At 37.2% G+C, this 21,678-nt stretch overlaps 1 protein-coding gene across 1 annotated transcript in view; it reads right to left on the reverse strand.

Moving 5' to 3' along the window:
• The window catches only part of ADGRL2 (adhesion G protein-coupled receptor L2), a 316,422-nt gene extending 298,518 nt beyond the window's left edge, over window positions 1-17,904 (reverse strand). The window contains exon 1 of the mRNA XM_054165502.1: window positions 17,871-17,904. The gene's annotated coding sequence lies outside the window, so the exon portion shown is untranslated. The remainder of the gene's footprint in view (window positions 1-17,870) is intronic.
• Window positions 17,905-21,678: the final 3,774 nt, after the last annotated feature.

Consider the following 21,678-nt stretch of genomic DNA (forward strand, 5'->3'; position numbering starts at 1 on the left):
GCTGAAAGCGATGAAGTGCTAATTAGAGGTTGATGAACAGAATCTCAGAGTGGAAACTTGTCGAAATAGCCTCTACTGAATCATAGCCTTATAAGTCTGCCCTTATCTCCCCATACAGAGCACTGTCAGAGCCAGAAAAAGGCAGTGTGAATGCAAATATCTTTATGGTTAGGTTACATGTTTTATCTCATACCATATGTCCACTTTATCTTGGAGTTATTTTTAAATTACCTTTTTTTTTTTCCCCTTCCTCCCCCTAATGTGGATAGATATTTACCCTAGCTATTTTTTTTCAGAATATCTAGACTATTGCAGAAGGCACAATCAGACTTCTTTATTTTTTTGAAAAAGATTACTTCTATAACTAATGCTCATAAAGAAAAAAAAAAAAATCTTCTAATGCTAAGTGAGAATAAGCAAATAGGTATTGCTTAACAAGAAATATAAATATGACCACATAAAAGAAAAATGAGGAATTGCACTGAAATACCAATAACAAAGACCATGCTTTGAATAGGTCTAAGTTTAGAATTGTTCTTCACTAAAAAAACCCCCAACAACAACAAATAAACAAACAAACAAAAAGGGTAGGCTTAAGCTGGCAAGCAAGTTTGATGCTTTTTCATTGCTTTTAAAAAAATGTTGATGAAGTACTGGCTTTCTTTGGTGAGTATCTTGTTCTAATTGGACCTAAAGCAGAAATGTTTAGCAGTACTGACAGACAAGTACAGGCAGGGTGGTTTCACTTCTAGAAACTGCAGGAGCTACTAACACTGCAACAGCAGGTGCTCCACTCTGGGCTGGCAAAACACTGAAAAGTCACTACAACATTTTCACAAATGTGTACCCCTTATTTTGCTCTTCACCTCACATTTCCACCTTTCTTCCACCTTATCTGTTAATCCTAACTATTGATATCCTGATTGAGCAAACATTAGTGCCACTACATCCCTCCAAGTCCTGAATCAGCAAAGCCTTTACCTGCTTCAGTCGGAGACAAATACATGAGAAATATTACAACCAAACAGATAGGTTCTGTTTGTTCTGGCTGACAAAAAATAATTTATAAGAATTAAAATCTGAAGGTAGATAGGAGAGATGAAACCACTCCCATGCTGATGCATGACACAGGAGCAACAGTTACTCTGCATATCTGAGTACTAAGCTAGAGCCACATGTATTTCAGTCATCATCTTGGCATCAGAATATCTGGCACCTTTATAGAAGTTTATTCAAAATCACACTGCATCAACACCAAGAACATTATAAAATGCCTGGTATTAGTAAGAAATGAGCATTTGTCATAAACTGCATGTAGTAAAACTATCACATGAACATCATACAGTTAGAGGAATAAAATATCATCAGGACCAAATTTCATCAATAACTGAGTAATTCTGGAACAACTTTCAGCCCAAATGTTAACAAGTCCAGCAAAGCCAAACTGCATAGAGCTGAAACCCTCACAAAAGGCCTTCCCCTTGTGATTGCAATTTTATATTTGGGAGACATAACACATTTCTGTGAAATCTATGCTAGCTAATATAATGCATTTTTTAATGTAATCGGAATGTTTTAGGATCTGAAGCATCAAAGTTACAGAACATTGTTGATAGAAACACTGAAAAAGAAAAAAGATACAACAATTTTGAAAGATTGTCATAGCACACCCTGGAAAGAACAAAATTTAGGAATAAAAATTCAGAGCCATGATCATTTAATGCAAACAGTATGGGCTGCAGAGAATCATACTTGAAATGCGTCAAATATTTAATACTTTATAAGATATGAAGTATAATTTCACATCTGTAATTTTAGTCAGTGTTTTGTTCTGTTAGCCTATTGCATCGAAAACCTAGTTCAGATTAATTGCATGAAAAAAAAAAGAGAAAAAAAAAGAGAAAAAAAAAAAGAGAAAGAATCCATGCTCTTTTGAAAATGTCAGCTCCCATTAAACTAGCTCTCCAAAATAATGATGTTCATCTGATTTTTCCCACTTTGATTAGGCTTGTATAATTCTGTATTATCTTGGTAGCTTTGATGCCAAACTAGATTAAATTGTCATGTACAGTGTATTACATTTATAATCTGAATAAAAAAAAAATATTACTTATAAGGCACTTGGAATCAGTATCTAGGGACACAGCTACTATATTTACATAATTTACACCACTGACATGACATTATGAATAATTATTAATTGCTGGTCAATGCTTGAAATTGGTCACTATAATTATTTCCCTATGGCCCCTTGTTTAGATGCAAGAGATAATTTTATCAAGCCCCAGCATATGCATTTCCTCTGCTGAGTGACACTAATCTTTGCTGTCTTACACATGAGTTTTCTTCAGTATGCAGAAAACATGTTTGAACTACAAACTCTAAAAGTTTAAAAGCATCATTTTGTTACTTCTGACAAGTATTCAAAACTACTGTACAAAACACTCAAGTTCCACAGAAAGACAAATAAATAAATAAATAAAAATCAACCACCCACCTCTCCCCCAAACTGATGTAGAAGGAGAATCTTTTCTTCAACAATGTGATCTTATTGTCTATCCTCTTTTCCATTTTCTCTTTCAGCACATTTTCATTTTTCCCCTTTTGTATTTTATAAAAATGGACAAAATAATAGCTGATTTCTGCCCTCATATCTAGATTTCACTTCCACTCAAATCAGTCCTAAAGCATGCAAACAAAAATCTGCATTTGAATTCCTAATGATTCTTCCTATTGTCTCATTGCTGCTACAACCTGTCAATCATTGCTGAAAAGTGCTAATCACTCCCAGGAATCCCAGCCTCACAGACAAAAGTACCAGTCACCAAAAAAATAATACCAATTGGTCATGGATGGAAAGCAAATCTCACTAGGGATCTAACTGCACAATGGAGTTTATTAAGTCCATTTTGCTATAGTTTAGCTCTCCTAGCAGCATCCAATAGTTTCAGACTTTAATTTCAAAGTCAGCTAAAATCCAAAGTAACTTATGTTCATTATCTAGACTAACGGAACTGCTGTCAAGTCTCCTGGCTGCAAGGGCCTTTAGTAGATGTGGTAGCTTCATGTTCAATTTAAGCAAAATACATCTAGTCAGAAGTTATGTACTCTTTTCTTAACCACTTTGCTTTTTACAGGCATGTGGATTTTTACAAAGTTGGTTTTTTAACTAATTGCATGCACCTTTGACTAATAATAAACATGAAAGAATATCTAGCAGTTAATAATCCATATATGTTTATTCTCCTCTGTTTCAGCATTCCACTTTAGTAGAAAGAAGTAGTAACCATCAGAATACACCATTTGTCATAAAGAACTGCTGCCTCACACCACAAGAGCTATTTTATACTACGACAGGGAAGGTGGCTAATTCAGTATTCTTGACATCTGAACTGCTGTATCCCAAAACTCACTTTTTTATTTTTAAGGCTTTGTACAGATTGCACTGTTTTCATTTAAAACTATAAACACAGACTGTGTTTTCCTGTTACATTAACTAAATACTTAAGTATGTTTGATCTTAATAAACTATAATTAAGCAATACACAGTAATTACCTTTTTGAAATTCCTATAGTGATTATTACCTCTGGAGTTGACTAGATGAAGCTAAGAATGTGCAATATTTGAATGCTATTGGTGATATAAAACTAATTCCTATTTCTTAAAGAAGGAAAGTATTTCATATAGGTGCAACTTCTCCTTTGAAAAGTAAGGTTCATCTGGCTTCATGCAAACATTACTGCAATCAACAACTTCAGTAGAAATGGCTATTGAAGCTACATCTAATGAATATTGCACTGGAAGGACCATTCTTGAAAAAAACTATAATTTTTACAATAAAAACTGTTTGCTGATGGCTTTGCACATCGTGTGCATATCTGTTTGATGTGGTTGGATTTCCGTAGGGTTACAGCCTGTGATTCTGGGTATTTCACGCTTCAGCATGAACCCACCGCTCCCTGAAGCACACTCAGTTCCTACAGAGCTGCAGAAGTAATTGTTTAAATTTCTTTAGTTTTTCACTCAGTGTCAAACATCTAAAAAGGTTAGTGGTTTTTTTTTGTTTGTTTTGTCTTTTTTTAAACCAGTTTCTGCAGTTTAGGTGACTTTCTCTTTCTTAAAGTTAAACCAGCCATCTTCAGCACAGTGGCTGCAAAGTACTATATAGGTCCATAAATACACATGTATCTATTTCATATAAGTAATAATGCAACCCAAAAGACTGCACACATGGTGAATGAGGAGGGGAAGTGAATCTGCACCTCAGATATGCTCACTTTGTGATACAAGCCACTCTAGGCACATTAATTCAAAAGTACATTAATCCACAGTGCCACCTAGCCACCTGTGTATATTTAGTTTAAATGCGACAGGAAGAAAATCCTTCTAAACTGTAAAAAACTGTTAACCCTCTCCTTTTCCCCTCCCCTCCAGTTGCTGGATGTAGATGGAGTAGAATAATAATTAAAAATAGCCTGACGTGTTTATAGCAACTGTTATTGGCCTAAAGGAAACCTGCAAATTTTTGCTACAGCTCTGTGTTACGCTGTTATTACTCCAAACATAAACTAGGACATTAGCTGCACTGAATTAAAATTAAGCATTCTATAAACACTTGCTTTGTCATACAAAACTTCTTTTCCTGAAACATGTAACTTCTTTCCCTATCTTCTCTTTTTCCTTCTTTTCAACTCTAGTCATAGAGCTAAAATAGATTTTTACATTATGTTTATGTTACAAGAACATTTTTAAGCTTCAGAAAGTCTCTAATAATCATAATTCTTATTATTTTAAAAATAATAAGGTCAGGCTAACAGATATAAAAGACATTCTGATAGATATTCTCAACCTGTAATATTCCCACAGCAATTTTAATGCATACTCTGAGTACACCAAACCTCAGAGCATCATGTAGTTCCCTGCTCAAGAGATGACAGAAATTAGTTGTGTTTAAAACTTGGTTTTTGTCAGAAACTGCACAATATTCCCTGACTACCTTTTACAACTTACACAGGAAAGAAAGCATGAGAATCGAAATGTCCCCAAGAGTTATCCAAAGCAAAGCCTGATGCTGGTGTCTGCCCCAGTCACTAAGAAGCATAGTGCCAAATATTTTTTTTTTTTCCCCCTCCTTGCTGGCATTTGGATCTCTTCCAGGCAGGACAGAGTTTTGCTGGACATACAACAATTTAGTGTGTGACACAGTGGATTAAGGGTACACTTGGAAGCCCTCCCAGCCAATCATGGGTTTGGGAGACAGCCATTCCCCTTTTCAGACTTCAGATGAACTCTGTTAGGGTTTGGAGGTTGAACAAGTCAAGCTGACCCAAGAACTGAAAGAGGCGCCCCTAAGTCCTGGATGGACCTTTCTGTACCCTTTGTGTAGCAGTCTACATCCAGCCTCTTTGTATGTTAGCACTGATAAAATGTATGAATGAGAATTCAGGGCAAAAGCTTTATTTGAAAATCATTACAGTTAGCAATACTTTCTTTAGAATCCTGCTAATACCTAACACAACATTTGCAGAAAATCTTCACTTTCAAGAGTATCTCTAAGGAAGGTGTATAAAAGAAATCACTCAGGTTCCCATTCTTGTAGCATCTTTCATCAATCTCTAACCAAAGCAAAAAAAATAATAATCCTGCTGTAGGCTATATGACCAGCTTCTCATACCTTCTGACCTTTCTTAATGCCACATCCCTATATGCCTCAGCTCTGCCTCTCTATTCTCCTTATCCACAGACACATCATTTCCCTGGTTGCGGCTACTGCTGTATCTCAGCATTATCATTTGAAGGAAATGTCACCTCTCCACCTCTCTCTACATTCACCACCTACTTCCTTGTCTCCTTTTGCTTTAGTTCTTTCCAGTTCCTAGGCCTTCACACGTTGCCTTGGGTCTCCCACACCTACAACAATCTCTGACTTCACCCGGCAGGCTGAAGAAGGGCCAACAGGTCAACCTACTTTAAAAATGCCCCAGAAGATAATTCTAAACATTATCCATTTAGTTAGACATATATACAAAGATGTCACAGAAAGAAAGCCTAAGGTGGAAGAGAATATGGGGGGGGAAAAAAGTGCTGGCTAGAGCAAAGTATCATGGGGCTTTACATTCAGATCGTAACATAAGGGCTGTGTGTTAGCAGGTGGGGGTCACTGGCTTCTACTGCTTCTGCATTTTGCTGTGCTTTGCTGCAAACAGGCTAAGGTAACTGTGCATTATATTATCTCATTGTATTCTTTATCTCAATCCAGAGTTGGGGGTTTTTGGTTTTTTTTTTCCTTTTCTTTTTGTTGTCTGGGGGGTTTTGTGAGAGCAGGCTATGTTGACCCAGGACAGTCCATATTTGGTGCCCAACATGGGGCATGAAAGCAGCTGTCTTAACTAAAACAGTTGATTTTGGCAGGAGACAAAAGGGTTGAGACAGGAAGTGATATAATGAGAGGATTCAGTTAAGGCATGACACTTGTTAAGAGAGCTTTATATATATACTCCCCCCCTCCCCTCCCCCAAGCCCCCCGACATGATATATTCACTGTGTTGATGTATTTGCTTTCTGGGGACAGATGGGGCTAATAGGCTGGGGTCCTGTATCACTTGCTGCAGTGCTGAGTGTCACTTTAGGAAAATGGCTTGGAGCTGTGATGGTTACTGGCATGCCAAGTTTTGTACAGAGCACTACAGAACTCTCCCAAGAATACCAATGAGAGATCTGTGCCAAGGATGGATAATTATAAATGGCAGAATATGTGGGAGAATATGGGTAAGTGCATAGGATGGGGGTCACCTCTAGTGGTTTTGAATTTCACCCTGAACAAGTGCAAAATCCTGACAAGCTGTGGAAAAGCTTGGAAAAATTCTGTTGTCAGCCTGGGAACTCCCAAGAGAGAAATCACTGTGTTGAGGCCTGGCCCATGCCTAATGAAACCTTCTCATCACTGTTCAGACTGCTCAGGGGCGAGTGAAGTTCTCTGCACCTACAGACCAACAGGTATGACAGCTGCACCAGGGAACCTGCCTGTGCCAGTATCAGCTGCCCCTGTATGGAAAAAGAAATATCTAAGGAAAGGAGCCTCTCTGGCAAAGTATGATAATGAATCAAGGTCATCATAGAAACAAGAGAAAGAACCAGGGTTGGTTGCTCAACCTTTATCTCTGCCTTTGGAAGACGGCCAAGGACAAACTACAGATGAAATGAGTAGAAGGCCCTGGGAATGAGGAGGGAAATCCCTGTTCCTCTGTAGAGGCCTTGTGTTTCATCTGTGAAGGAACTGTCCCAGAAGGTTATGCAAATCCAAGCAAACATGTTCTACTCCCCACCTATATGGTCCCATGTTTTGGCTATGAGGAGCAAGCTTAACATGACATACCCTATGGTTTTACTTACGTGATCATGGGGAGGACATGAACAAGTGGAATGGAAAACCCACCTCAGTCCTAGCTGCACAAGTATGTGAATTACAAGGAAATTGTCTCCAGAAGAATTTTGCCCCAGTTTCCAGTGGAAAATCACCCAAAAAGGGCAGAATAGCTGATACAGCTTATGATCCTTCTGAAGAGACTCCTAAAGAATCTTCACAAGATGCAAGTGATTCCAGTCAGAATTGGAGGGGCCATGATCCAACCAGATGGCTTCTTAAAGAAAGCAAGCTGATTGAAAAAAAGGAAAAAAACTTGCACAAAGAGCACACCTGATATTTAAAACAAACAAACAGGGAAAAAAGCTTGCAAAAGACAAAGATAGGCGTTGTTTCTGGCACAGGATAAAATAAACAGTTTTAACTTCACTGCTTTCTTGTGATTAAAATTGACAGTTTCTTGTGCCCCTCCTTAAGGTTAGGCTTAGGCTGATTCTGTGGTTTTGTGTTGCTGATTTTTTAAAATTTATTTTTGTCATCCTATTTTGATGACTGTTTTGTTAATCTCTTCTTTTCTTAGCACAAGGTACATAGGGAAGTATATGCTCCTCATCCTCCTATCCTCCCTGAACCTTCACTGGCATTTTTTTTGTTCTTTTAAACATCTTATCCTGACAATATAAATCTGAGCTAATAGGGAGGGGGAAAAAAAAAAAAAAAGAGAGAAGAGACTTAACTGTTGAAAATTGAAGGGCACAATAAGAAGACTCAAAAAAAAAAATCAAAATTTGAAAATTAAATGGTGGAGGCCACCCTTCAACCTCATCACCTTTACAACAAATTCAATACAGTGCGTGGCCTATTTTCAGAGGATCCTGCCTGGTTTTGGGTAAAGTAAAATGTAAAATTCAGTGTTTCCTTTGGATCATAGTCTTACCCTTCCCAAAGGACTGCTCTTCATTTCTACCTAACTTCAGTACTGGTTATTTCATAGTGGGCAGGATGATGACTGACACCTAATCCAAGACAATAGGGTAAGGATCCAGTGCCTGATAGCCTTGTGCTTTGACAGGCTTTTTCTTCTGGTGACTGCTAGCCATTGTTTGATAACTACAGACTTCCCTTCCCACAGACCTTTCTGAACTCTGCTGTCTTTGTACAGCACATGACATGTGAAGGAAAGTATTTACCAGCCAGTAATTACAAGCCACCTCTCATGTAAAGGTAAATGGTAACGAAGAATGTGCAAAGAATAGTTAGCACTGTCAAAAGAAAAATAAAAAAGCTTAAAAAAAAAAAAGAAAAAAAACCCCAACATGTAAAATGTAAAGCCATACAAAATGCCTTATAGATGTATCCTGCAGTAACTGTATCAATTAACCATGCTAAAAGCCTAACTCAGATGGGCACTGCACACAGCATGTCTGCTAGTGTTTTATTATCAAGTCCATTATGATGAGTTCTTGTCCTAGACAAAAGGAGAACAGAAAAAGAATTCAGGCTGACAAATTAGACTTGAAATCAGTTTCATTTACATAACGACTGGAAGTTCATTAATAACAGAGTTTTAATTATTCATGCTCTTGTTTCACTAGATACAGCAGTTTTCCCCCTGCTGTGCTGGATGTCTGGATTAGCTAAAATGAACCATAGCAAACTGATAGACTGCCCACATTTCTTAAGTTCTTTGCTGCTTTCAAACTACCAAGGTTAGCACTAGTAGGAGAGGGCCAGGGGAAGAGAAGAAACCTTTTCCTTCAGCTGATGTTATAGCATGCTAATGAAGGAGATATTTGAATTCTGCTCTGGGTGTGAACATCGCTTTGATGAAAAATAAGCCTTTAAATTTAAGCCATTGGAAAGTTTTTGTGTTGAGAATTAGATTCCAATTTGTGTATTGATTTGCCAACTTCTAGATCTCTTTAGATCAGTAGCTCTAACACTAGGTATTTGTGTTGGGATACTTGATATGAACAGAGTGTTTAATGAGAATAACTACATTTCAGTTTCTCACAAAGAATTGTTCAGCATCTATGCTGAATTCATGGTGATTTGATAAATTCAGATTTCTCCCATTTCTTCGGTGGGCTTTCACTTTGTTTTCTTTGGGGTCAGCTTTGTTTTTTAAATCGAATAAGGAAGATCAGAAGCTAATATATTTTCTATAGAAAAAATGAGATTACTAGGGTCTTTGTAAAAAATTCATCAAAATGCAACAATGAATAAACAGCTTTATCTTATAAAGGTAAGTTCTTCCATCACAGCATCTAACAAGTAACTCCCATTGACTTCAACATATCCTGCAGTGAAAGAATAGGACCCGTGGATTTTACATAACTATTTGCTATTCAGTGAAACCTGAGGGTCCTACTCTTCCGCTGCAGGATGCATGTAATACCCATTGAAATCGATGGGAATTACTCTTATGACCTGCAGCACAACCAGGCCTCACAGCTACATGTCGTGAACTATGAACACTGGCAGGTGGACAAAATAAGGGATATATTTGAAGAATGATGCTTACTAAAAGCTGTGAGTTATACTATGAAATTCTTCCATTTTCTCATAGCATGTGACTAAGGCATGAGACCACTGCTCTTTTCTTTCAAACCCTAAACTTTCATGTAAACAAAAGAATGAATGGAATAAAAACATTTTGTGTAGAAGTGAAAGCAAACAAGTGATCTCAAGTTTTTACTGTTCAAAGTTTGCTTTTTGCTGGAAGCACTAGTAGCTTTTCCTCTCACTTTTCATCCTTGAAAAATTAATAATATAGCTAGAAAATAACATAATGATGAAAAATGTCTTAAAAGGATTGAAAGGCAAAGACTCAATACACATCTGGATAATGTTTGCTTTGGTACTGCTTTTAGGAGCCTTTTGTATTATCTTGTTGGTGGGAGCACAGAGGTGAAGTTTCCCCCTGTGTTTATATTTGAATTCAGGTACAAATATTCAGCCATCTAATTTTTGTCAATTTGTTGCACCTACCAGTTCTACCAGTTGGTAAATAGTGGGTGCATCTTACCAGTTGGTAAATAGTGGGTGTGTAACAAGTCCATACTAAAAGTCAGTGAATGTGCAATTTTTTTTTTTATTTTTTTTTTTTTTTTGTTAATGGTAGCCAATTATAAACTAAGTGAAAGTGGAAATACAAGGTTGGAAATAGTAGATTTAGATTACATTCCAGTTCTATTGTTTTCCCTCATCAAATAGCCTCTTGATCCTGGGACAAACCATAAATCCCTCATGCATGCTATGGCCAAGGAGTGTATTTGTACAGAATTATTCATAGGAATTGTTCTGCAGGGATGGACAGATTTTCTGGGAGTCATTTCACTACTCTGAACAAGCAGTGTAGAGACTGACCTTGTATATTTTGGCCCTTTCTCTAAAAATAAGGCACAGCACTCCCTGACTGATCGTTTTACTCCATGAATATATTCTGCAGTTTATAGTGATGAATACAGTAAAAATCTGAAATGAAAAGAGCCTCTAGATTCCCATTTGAGAAGATTCAGTTGATGTAGACAATTTCCTATCAGTCTGAGAGTGACAACAGAAACATAACAGCATAAGGGGTGTGTGGATGCGTTAACCGTGTAATGTGTTTTCGATTGGATTTTGCAAGAATAATGTGAATTTCTTATAGCCAGTTCCAAATTTAGGTTGTTCAGAAAGAAACTACTGCTAAGCTGACAGACGTGATAGAGTCTAGTGCAAAAAAAGAAGTCTGCCTACCACAGAGGCTTTGTATGGACAGAGATCTCCCCAGAAATTTAGTCAAAAAGTGATCAAGTTTATTCCAGCCTAGTTTATCAATACATTTCATTTTCATTCTCACCAAATTCCCAGACATATGATGTCTCTCACATTCCTGTGGGAGATCCCATGTTTCTAACTGTTCTTCTAATCTTTTACGAAGCATACCAGGCAGTTCCTATTGCACAGATGGCATGCAGTGACTGACTGAACTAGCAGACTTGGTGCTGTTTCAATGTCTTTTACTGGCAAGAAGTGATTGAGTAGACCTGATTGATACTCTTAGTACTAGCTGGACAATCTGCCTTGCTATGTTTAATCCACAGACCATGTGGCTGTTGGGAGACTTTTTTCTTTTTTTCTTTTTTTTTTTTTTTTTTTTTTTTTACAGCTTTTTAGCAATTTACAAGGGCAGTTTTTTTGAGAAATTATCTTTCCTGATTGTAACATGTTGCTGTCTCTACACGTTCTTCGTCTATCACTGCGTGTTCTAAAAAAAAAAATCCCTTGTATATCAGTGCAGTTTATTTTCAGTTGTCCTGAAGTTTTAGAATATAACTCAGTAGTGCAAAATCCTAGAAGATAACTTAGTGAAAAATGTCACAAATACAGTAATGAAAAAAGTATGGACACACATATTATCTCCCTGTCATTGACAGATCATGCTGGTGAAAAACTTAACAAGAGATAGAAGCTTTAAACAACACATTAGGACAAATAAAACAGATTGAAGGACTCACAGATTACTGCTCTGACCCATCTTTTCAAATATTCTACATTCAAACCAGACTGGATTGTCTGAGGTCTTAAGCTTGCAAATAGAGCCCTTAATTTTTGCATAAAAGATTAAAGATGAAAATAACCTTCTTTTGATTACTATTAAAAAAAAAAAATTCCTACAGCACATGTTTTTGAACTTGTCAGATGTAATAGCTTTCTTTCAATCCAGTGAGATGTTCAATTCCATTTGGCCTGCTGTTCAGTATGCGATGCAGTGAGCATGCATTTTTCCACACAGCTAATTGGAGAAATATGTACTGCCTTTTCTTTATGAAGAATATGTATGTGGAGAGGAAAAGACAAAAGAAAGTTGTTTTTCAGATCTAGTCTGTTATCTCTGTTTTCCACATTTACAGTTCTTAGGTGCAACCTGTTCTCACCAGGTCATTTCCAGTTATTCACTAGTTTCCCTTAGCTTCAACAAGGAAATTTTCAAGTAAGGTTAGTGCAGATGATTAAGACTGCATTAAGATCAAGTCTGAAATATTCTGCTACCAATTAGCCCTCTAGTATTTCTGTAAGCCTTGAATTTTTGATGCGATCAATGACACCAAGTGGAGCCATATTCTGTGGAGTAGTTATTACAGATATAAAAATCAATATAAAGATGATACTTGGAAATCTATATCATGAGATAATGAATCACCATGAGAGCCAGCTAAGAAGGAACGTCAGCAAACCAAACAGAAGGTTTGTGCATAACAAATTATTTGATGCCAGCAGAGTTTAAACTAAATTTTGCATGAGACAGAAGTCTTCAGGCAACACTTACGATACATTTGCATGGCAAGGTTTTAATGAGATGAAGACACAAGAACAACCATGCACAGGGCCTTTTATGCATTAAAGAGAGACAGAAGGAGTGAGAGATGATTGAGACATATGGGATTAAGACAATAATGTTATAATTTGACTTTAATGACAAAACAGCATCAAAAACTTTCTCTGTCAGTAATTCTCATTCAGTTTCTTTTAAATGAAACATTATTTGCCTGCACCTTAAGCACTGATTGTTACTGGTGTTGCGTAGCGGAGCTTCACAGGATACCCTAAATTTAATTTGAACTAGGGATTGATTTAGTTGGTTTCAAAGGCAGGTTTTCCTTTACAAAATTGAACTAGTCCATGGCTTTGCAAGTTCATTTAAGTTTACTGCTTGACACAAGTGTATGGGACTTTACCACATTTATGGTACCTTTTGTCCCAACTAGGTGTTAATGTGGATCTAATGGAATTCAAATTAATTACATTATTAAAAATTAGATAATAGGAAGTCTAGAAGATCCAGAATGGCATCAGGTCCTATAATGCATTCTATTCTGCTGTAGCTACAAAGCCAATCTTAACATTAATATATGTATTTTTAATTTTATTTTTTTTTTTACAAACAACATATTCCTTTTTAGACTCCACATTCACTTTGTAGACACCTGTTGTAGTTTAACAGCAAATGCTTCTATTGCCTTGTTTTTCTAGACACATGTAGCTTTCACATTTGCAGCTGGTAAGTAACAACACCCACAGATAATCATACTTACAATCACGGTGTATTGTGCTTTTAACAGGACATTAAATGCAAGCCCCTTATTCTTTCTTAATCAGTAACTGTATGTTGGTTGACAGCCACTAGACATTTTCTTCTAATTGTTCAATGTACAATTTCTCATCTGTGCCAAACACCCTCTTCAAATCAAGAGACTAAAAGGCAGCAGAAGTTCAGAACTTCAAAGCAATACATGCATACATACAAAGTTTGCAACAGTTGAGTATTGGCCCTTTGTCTGAAGAATAATAATGGAACTTTACAGTGAATCTGCTGCTATCTATCACAGCCAGGCAGAAAGTTCACGGTTCAAGCGGAGCGGTCCTGAATGCCGGTCCCAAATGCTGGTCCCGAGCAGCTCTGCTCGAAATTGGCTGGCAAGTTAATGAATCAACCATTGAGTTATGTAGCAAAGCTACTTCAAAACTGAAGAGACATAAAGAGGATCCATGACATACTTCATACAGTTTTCACCAGTCATTGCAGTTTTGACTTAATTTGTTTCGCTACCTTTTTGCATTTTGAGTCTTTGAAGGCAAATGAACCATTCCGTGTCATAAAACAAGGAGAACTAGAACAGCCTTCAGTTAAAAAACCAAAAACTAATGGAAAAACAGATCTTTTTCAGGCAATGTTTCACATGGCTCAAAACGTCTTTGCTGTAGTTTAAATTCTGCAGCCTTGCGATTGTTCTGACACCTCTTTATTGTTCCTTTTAAGTGCAAATGCCTAGGTAGCATCACTATAAACGAAACAGTAGTGTTCACAGATTGCATTCAACGGCTGTTAGAGCTTCCTCTCCTTCATCTGCACAATTTGCATCTATTATAGACTCAGGAGTATAGTTTTTGCTGCTTCTCAGTGGCCTCAGAAGGGCACAAGATCCCCCAACTAAAGAATTGCATCAAGGCTGATCTTTCAGGCCCTTAGTAGAGGCAGCCCAGCTATGCTGCTTGCTGAGTGATGGGAGGAGGGGTAGAAGCTGGTATTGTGAATATTTTGAAGGACACCACTATAATGTGCAATCCAGGGTCTCTGAATGATCCCATTTTGTGAAATCCACCACAAAACTTAGGGTGTTTAACCTGAATTGCCGGTACAGATGCAAAATCTCAGTCTGTGAGTGCATTTCAAATATTCACAGCCTCCTGAGTGTGGCTCTGAGGGCTTTTGCACAGTACTCTGCCTCTGGGGTGCAAGAAAGAGGTGGGTGAATACATTTTGTACCTGTGAAATTCACATGTCTTTCACAGCACCTCAGGGAAATAGAGTGTATGAAGAGAAGACTGTCTCATCTCTCCTAATTCCCTATTTTCAGTTATGAATATTTTAACAAGGGGTTCCTTCAAAAATTGGCTGGTATGGCCCGAGCTAAACCCCTGGCTGTTAGCAGGGAAGTGTTTTTATGAAGAGCAACAGATGCAGGAGATGCTCTGTCTTTGCTTTCTGGTTGCTCAAACCAAAAGAAGAAACAATTGCTATAAAGAAATTAAGTATACAAAGTAGAGAAGCTGTCTATTATTTATTTCTGAGAAAAATATTTCAATGATTTTACTGCTGTCCTTTGATAGTTGAGGTTTTGTAGATGAGATCTAGAACCTTTGTCCCTTTTGTGGAAATGTTTGCAATAATTGACAGATATAGTCCAGAATGGCACATTCCAAGAACTAAAATTCCAAGAACTTCTTTAGGGAGGAAACTTTTGGTATTTATGTTTAGGACTTACAATAGACCTGTTTTAAGAAGAGAGGTTTTAGGTAAGGTACCAGTTATAACCAGGCTATAGGTAAACACATATTGAACAGGTTTTTATTATCCTGTACTCTTATTATCACACAAGTCCAACATTTCAATAGACTCACAATACAGTCACAGTACAGTATGTGATGCCACTGGTTTTCAGGTAAGTGCAAGTAGTTGTTGTCCTATCAGGAGGCTCCACTACTACAATATTCACACAAAGTGAAAGCAAAAGGACTACAGCCATCATTACTATTTTTCTTTGTTGTATCTCTCGGGAATTGGAAAAGAAGCCAAAGCCAGGAGATGGGAATTCATTGTGCTAGGACATCCTGCTGATCAGCTAAAACAATAAGCTATCATATCCTTTATCTCTGTGACAATGCAATGCGATTGTATTCTTTTATCTGGCTTTAATAGTAAGGCATAATTGCATACATCCTCCACGTGGAGTACACAAAGTACTGAGGCTGGGAACTTGAAAAAAGGAACTATGTGTATAGAAAGACAAATTCTTCCACTCTGATCAATAGAAGGGAAATCTAAAGAATCACTGACACTACATCTTTCATATTCTCATTTTTCTAAATAGAGAACATATTCACTTATGCAAGTGAACTGTTAAAAATGAAGCTGGAGCCTGCATTATCTGTCCTTTGGATCCCAGCCATTTGCTTAAATTCCTGCTCTTTGTCATACTTTTTTTTTTCCTCTTTTGAAAAGAATTGAGTAAAATATCTTCAACAACCATAAGAATTTATAAGAAAATACTTAATTTGCATATCTAGCTTTCATGCAGTACAAAGTAAATCTCTCTTTAAACACATAATAGACACATTTTCCTCAAGACAGATACTTCTTTCAAGTAATGTTTTGTTCCATAGTTAAAAAAAAGATGAGATTTCCTCGCATAACCTACAACAAAATCTTGGAAAGGACTAACATCACTGACTGCTTACCTTTCTATTTTCAAGTGACACTTGTCACTGCCTTAAGCACCTTGCAGCATGATTTCTAGGTCCCATTACAGATATGCCTTCAAAATGTGTTGCTATTATTATCTTATAAATTTGAACCAGAAACAGAGAAGTGCAAATCACAGTGCCTCAATTTTCTAAACTAAGCAGAGGCTACACAGACTATAGATTTTTCAACCACTCTGAACATTTTAGCAATTAGTTTTCAATTATACCATTTACATCCCTAGCACAAAGTTAAGTTTATATAACATAGTTTGATTCACCAATTAATCTTATAAAGACAGGTTTTCTTCTATTAAGATAACAAAAAATTCTTTAAGAAGTTACAGCATGATATTAGTATTCAAGAGGAGTCTCAGAGGAGACTTTATTGCTGTCTACAGCTACCTGAAAGGAGGTGGTAGCCAGGTGGGGGTTGGTCTCTTCTCCCAGGCAACCAGCACCAGAACAAGAGGACATAGTCTCAAGCTGTTCCAGGGGAGGTTTAGGCTGGATGTTAGGAAGAAATTCTTCACAGAAAGAGTGATTTGCCATTGGAATGGGCTGCCTGGGGAGGTAGTGGAGTCACCATCACTGGAGATGTTTAGGAAGAGACTTGATGGGGCACTTGGTGCCATGGTTTAGTTGATTAGATAGTGTTGGGTGATAGGTTGGACTCAATCTCAAAGGTCTTTTCCAACCTGGTTAATTCTATTCTGTTCTATTCTACTATGTACCTTACATGAAGCTATTAAACATGTAAGATCTACAGAGTCCACTAAACTCACTTTATTCCCAGTTGCCCCTGCCTAATGTCTTTGAGATTGTCCAGTATTACTAGAAAAGAGGAGTTGGATATAAATGCCACAGAAGCACAATATATGTTTATGGATGACTTTCATGTTCATATTCATCTGCATTTCCCAATAAAACTCTTATTTGAAACAAGGTAATTAAATGAGACCACTCCAGGAGAGATTAGCTGAATTCAACAGAAAAATCCCAATAGTTTAATTGATATTCAGCTGCACCCTTCCAGGCAGAGATGTGAATACAGAAGAAACAAATGCAAGCAGGAAAATAACCATTTGGCAAAACCTGGACACAAGAGCACAGTGGCCAGCTAAGTACAGTCAACCAAGTAGGACAAGGAAGACAGAAAATGGTTCATTAGGAGCCCCTGCAAGGTTTTTCAGCCTCTCGTGGCACCCTTTTCAGCTCCTTGACACCAAACACCAAAAGCTCCTGGCCTCTCTCTGAAAAGCAGCATTTTTTTTTTCAATTGTCACCATGGCTGCACAAGCAATGCCAGGAGTCACCCGTCTCACTTGTCTCATGCTTCCCACCACCTGGTGTTGGCAAAGATTCTTTTGGCTGGCAAAGCAGTAAGACTTTATTTTTCCTTGTGGCTCTTTTGTAGAGGGTACAATGTGGATCATTGTCTACTTACATATAATTAAGTGCTTAAGTGGTAACATGTCATGCTGCAATTTTGGTATCTTAGCCTGAGTCCTGAGCTAGCTTGCAGGCTCAGAGGTTTGACAGACAGCATTGCAACGAACAACATTAGTGAAATCTGCCAGATTTAATTCAGATATGTGGTAAATGCATATGAGAAATACAGGAAGGCCTACCTTGATCTCAGCTTGCTCAGAAATAGCAATGAAGAAGTCCAATTGAGTCTACCACAGTAGGATCTCCAGTTGTTTATGGGTCTCTTACCCAATATTTGGCCTCATTGTGTCCTGTCTCAGGTGAAGTGATGTCCCTGGAGTGCTATCACCTGCAGGAAACACCAAATCAAAAAAGCCCACAATATTAGTGAATTTAAAATAAGGGCATTACAGATATTAAAAAACAAAACATGATAAATCCAATCACAGAAATAAAGAAAGAAATAAAAATCTCTATTTGTCTAGCAAAGGGAATGATGCAAACCTTGAGGAGTAAATGTTGAAGAGTGTTAGAATAGTGTTGCAGACAGAGAGAGAAGGTGAAAAACATCAGAATCACATATAGCAGTGGAAGGATGTTAATAATAACACCCCCCCCCACCACAACGAAACCCCAAACTCCAAAGCCAAACCAATCAATTTGTAATCTCCAATAAGTAGTTATTTGAAGTGAGCATTGTTGCCACCTGCCTGTATTGATCATGAAAATTAAAGTCATTAAAGTGGAAGTCTGCCACCACCATTAACCCCAAATTTCTTTCTCATCCAGAGGGAAAATAATTGTCTTTAGAGGCTGAATAAAGACAGGTTTGAGTTCTTCCCTACAGTCTGTTTTTTCCCAAGCATAGAACCAGCAAGAAAGACAAAGGGGTGATTTTGATTTGCACACCATTGCTTCTTTTCATAATACTTTTTCTTGAAGTATTATGTGCTCCTTTAAAAGAGGCAGACTCTCAGCTTGCCATGGGACCCTATTGTTTTCTATTGGTGGTTGAAATAAACCTCCTTAAATGTTTAATTTCTCTTAAATTTCAAAGTGATGGGTCAGCTGCAAATGGGTTTGAAGCAACCTTGGCCAGTGCAGATTTAAAACTCCCTAATGACATCCTGTGAAACAAAACACAGTGGAACCCCTCTTGTCATCATCATCTGTAAAATTCTGGTTAATCCTGGTTTTCTACTATCCTCTTTAAAATATGGAGACATTTTTATGAAATCTATGCATTTGGTTTACAGCTAATAAAAGCAAGCAAATTTCCACTGAATTCATCAAAGTTACTTTGGCGCTTTGCTGTGTGGCTAAACTCATTGCCCCACAGGCTTAACTGAAAGCACAGTAACCCCATGTCTGCATAACCTTTCCATTCATCTTCCTCTCTTACTTTTTTCTCTACTAGCTGCAGGTATTTGACAACAGACACAGAGTTAGTCTTTGGCAAATGAAGCAGATAAGTGTTTTATTACTTATTTCAATTATGTTTTAAACATGTTTATCTGTGGTTCTGTCTTAAATAAAGTTATTTCCATGTCTGGAAGCCAAGGAATGTTTTCCATATATTTCTAATCTGATAAGAAAAAAATTATTAGGAAAAAATATATGAGCGTTATGGAGAAGAGGGGTGTGAAACTAGAGTTACTAATAACCGAGTACTCAAGGAATTTTCCAGCCTAAATAGGATATGAGAATTTGATTCTGAAAGAGAACTGTAATATTATCAAAGCAGAGAAAAAGAGAGTAACAGCTTTGCAGCATAAACCAAATAGACTTAAAAAAGCTTATTTAGTAATTCAGACCAAAGTAGCAAATGAGAAACTAAATCAAGTCCACACCTAAGACACATGAGCTCTATTCCTTTACCAGTTTGAATCAACAAGAAGCCCCAAGCAAGAAGCTTGTTATCTGTGTCTAATGGATCAAATTGAGATATTGATGCTATCCTCTAAGAAGAACTGTGACATACTTGATGCTAAGTATTATTATTATAGCATGGCTGGGTTTGTGGCATGTTTTTTGAAAGTAAAAGCCGCTAGTTTAAGCAGGGAAGTAGCATATGTTCAGTTCAAAATTAAAATGTATTTATAACTGGATGTTAATGACAATGTCATTTATTCACTGAATAATTCTGCAATAAGTTGTATGAAGCAATCAATTTTTCAATACATCTATAGATATTGTATGAGAAAGAAGTTAGAAAGGAGCTGAGACTCATCAGAAGATGCAGCATATAAGGTGGTGAATGCTGCCCTCTGCCTCAGGCTGGCAATGGTCACTTATTTAGAAATGGTCTATTTTCAGTGAGTAGGAGAGACAGGAAAGGTCAGGGTTCAACAGCTTTCCTTAATGCCTTGGTTCATAATAGTTTAATTAAGAGACTAAATACTTAAAAATATAGCATGTTAGAAAGAATTTTCCTCAAAGATTAAAGGATGTAGTTATTTTAGAATTATAATTTTCAAATATCTGCAACACAGAAGAGGACCTCTATTATTTATCTTTGAGTGACCTACATAAGAGTCATGTCAGCATACAATTTAGAAGCTCATGGAGAAGAGATTCTTATTTTTATTTTTTTCCCCCTAATGATTCCAGAACATATATGTAACCTATTTCAATGTATTATTTTACAGTTATAGGCAAGATTTAATAACAAAGGAAAGGCACAGTATTCTTTATCCATCCATACAGTAGAGGAAAGCTTAGACAATTTCACTGAAAAATTGTGTGATTGAGACGTATGTCTGCAGCTTAAACATAACAGGTTTAGTATTTGATAAAGATTATGCTGATGTTTCTGCTGTAGATACACCTCCACTTTTTTTGAAACCATGCATGTGAACAGCTCTTTAAGAAACAGAATACAATAATTCTATTGTGTTAATTCTCCTGGAAACAGGACCATCTTTCCCCTCTAAAGTTACACTTTCCCTTGTATTGCCTACACCCTTTGCAGTAGTTGGAAACAGGGGAAATCTCTCTCACTTTGAAAACTGAGAGAGACACAGTTTCTATTACAGAAAGTCAGTTTTAGGCGTTGCACTATTGCCACCCTCTCCACACAAAGTCTGTTCCATAGGAAGACCAGAGCCTACCTGCCTTGATGATTTCATGCCTAGCATGTGGATTCTCAGTAAAGAAGCATTAGAACCTGGTGCAAGACTCAGTTTTCATTTCCTACCTCTTCCTGCTTAAAAATTTAACACTTCCAGAAGTGGTGGTGGAGAAAAGAGGTTACAGGCCACATGTTCAATCCACATACACAGAAAGCAGAATTTTGGCTCCCCAAGTGTTTTATAGCCTTATCTCTTATAGTCAGACCAGTAAGGTATAGCCATCCTGATATGGCTGCATTTTACACACTCCTTCCACCTACATGAATGATTACGTAGGCTTGAGGACAATAGGAAATCTGGACCTGTATATAAGTCCTAAAACTCATCTTTTTAGATTAGAAACTGGAAGACAGACTGGATGCCTGCCTCTCAAGATGATAGAATGCAGTGCTCAGAATACAAGTCAGTATTTCTCCTGGGAATGCTCCATTCTGGGTAAGAGAGCAATGCTTTCTTCCATAGCTGAAGAGAAAATTTTGTTTGTCTTAAGGGAGAAGTTCAGAGCAGCTTTGAGAACAATCTGCTCAGAATCAAATTGCAGAGAGAAAGGAGAAATTTATAGGGCTTTTTGTTCACTGATTGTACACACTGATATAATAATTAAAACACCCCCCCCCCCCTTAGTACATTAAAAGAAAAAGGAAAACCAAAGCAAATGTTAAAAGAAAGGATTTTTAGAAGCTATGAATGAGATACATGGATTCAAAAGACCCAGTGGAATCAGGTAAAGAGAGCAAAGTGCCCTGCAAAACCTCACAATGTTCTGTCAGCTGAACTTAGTGAAATTTACACTCACAGAATGAGTCCCAAGAATTAGTTCCTGTAAAAGTTAGAAAAGTCAAGGCAACTTGCAAATCTAGCTTAAGTTTTTATTTCTGACAAAGACAAATGTTACACTAGTTCCATGTCCCAGTAAATAATGAGATAACAGAAAAACTTTCAGCATGCAAGATACCTCCTTTCCT

The sequence above is a fragment of the Dryobates pubescens genome, chromosome 11 (genome assembly GCF_014839835.1).
Source record: "Dryobates pubescens isolate bDryPub1 chromosome 11, bDryPub1.pri, whole genome shotgun sequence".
NCBI lineage: Eukaryota > Metazoa > Chordata > Aves > Piciformes > Picidae > Dryobates > Dryobates pubescens.